This window comes from Gavialis gangeticus, unplaced genomic scaffold (assembly GCF_001723915.1).
Source record: "Gavialis gangeticus isolate Ggan-Ray unplaced genomic scaffold, GavGan_comp1, whole genome shotgun sequence".
NCBI classification, from domain to species: domain Eukaryota; kingdom Metazoa; phylum Chordata; order Crocodylia; family Gavialidae; genus Gavialis; species Gavialis gangeticus.
Genome location: NW_017729022.1, coordinates 170,541,952 through 170,542,855, shown reverse-complemented (window position 1 = coordinate 170,542,855; position 904 = coordinate 170,541,952).

Genomic DNA, 904 nt, shown 5'->3' with positions numbered 1-904 from the left:
GGGGGGGGGGGGGGGGGGGAAGAGGCAGGATTCTGGCCAGGCCCCAAGGTCATTGTACTCCCTCCCTGCTGGGGGTGGAGGCAGGCTACTGCCTGCCCTTGTAAATTCTAAGGAAAACCACAGGGGGAAGGGAGGGTTATGCAGGGCTTTAGCACCAGGGTTATGTGCCTCCTGGGGCACTGGGGGGAAGCTGGGAGGACCCTGGAGGCAGCAGGGAGGGGGCAGCAGAAGGTGTCCAGCAGGTGACAGGGGTCTGTACACTGGGGCAAAGCCAGGGTGCCTCAGGGACTCCTGCCCCTCTCCCACCTCCGCCAAGCAGGGTGAGCCCGGGTCCCTGCAGCCTCGGGGCTGGCGCTGGACACTCCCCGCCGCCGCCCGGTCCGAGGGGAGCGGGACTCACCGCGGCAGCCCCGAGAGCTGGCTCCCGGGGGGGCCTCGCTTCCCGCCCCAGTTTCTTGCCCAGTTCCAGAGCTGGGCTCCTGCCCCACTGGGGGGGAAAGACTGGCTTGGGGAAGAGGGAAGGATGGAAAGAGGAGGTAGGGACAGGGCAGGGAAGCAGTCCGCAGGGGGAAAGGGGGGCGCGCACAGCTGGGTTGGGCCCGGGCCGGGACAGGGCCGAGCGCACCGGGCCCCGCGCGCATGTAAATAGAGAGCAGCTGCTCCTCTCCGGCTCCGGCTGGCTCTTGATAGCGTTTGATTGGCTGCCAATGACATCACCCCCTCCCTGCCTGGACAGTGCCTATCCCTGCCCCCTCTCTCACCACAGTGGCGTTGATCTTCCCCTCTCCCCCATGCCCCTTCCTCTTCTCCCCTCCCCTTCCATCACACTGGACTTACCAGTTGGAGGCAGTTGTATTGGAAATTGGATCAGTATTGGCCGATATGCTTCCTTAAATATCAGCTA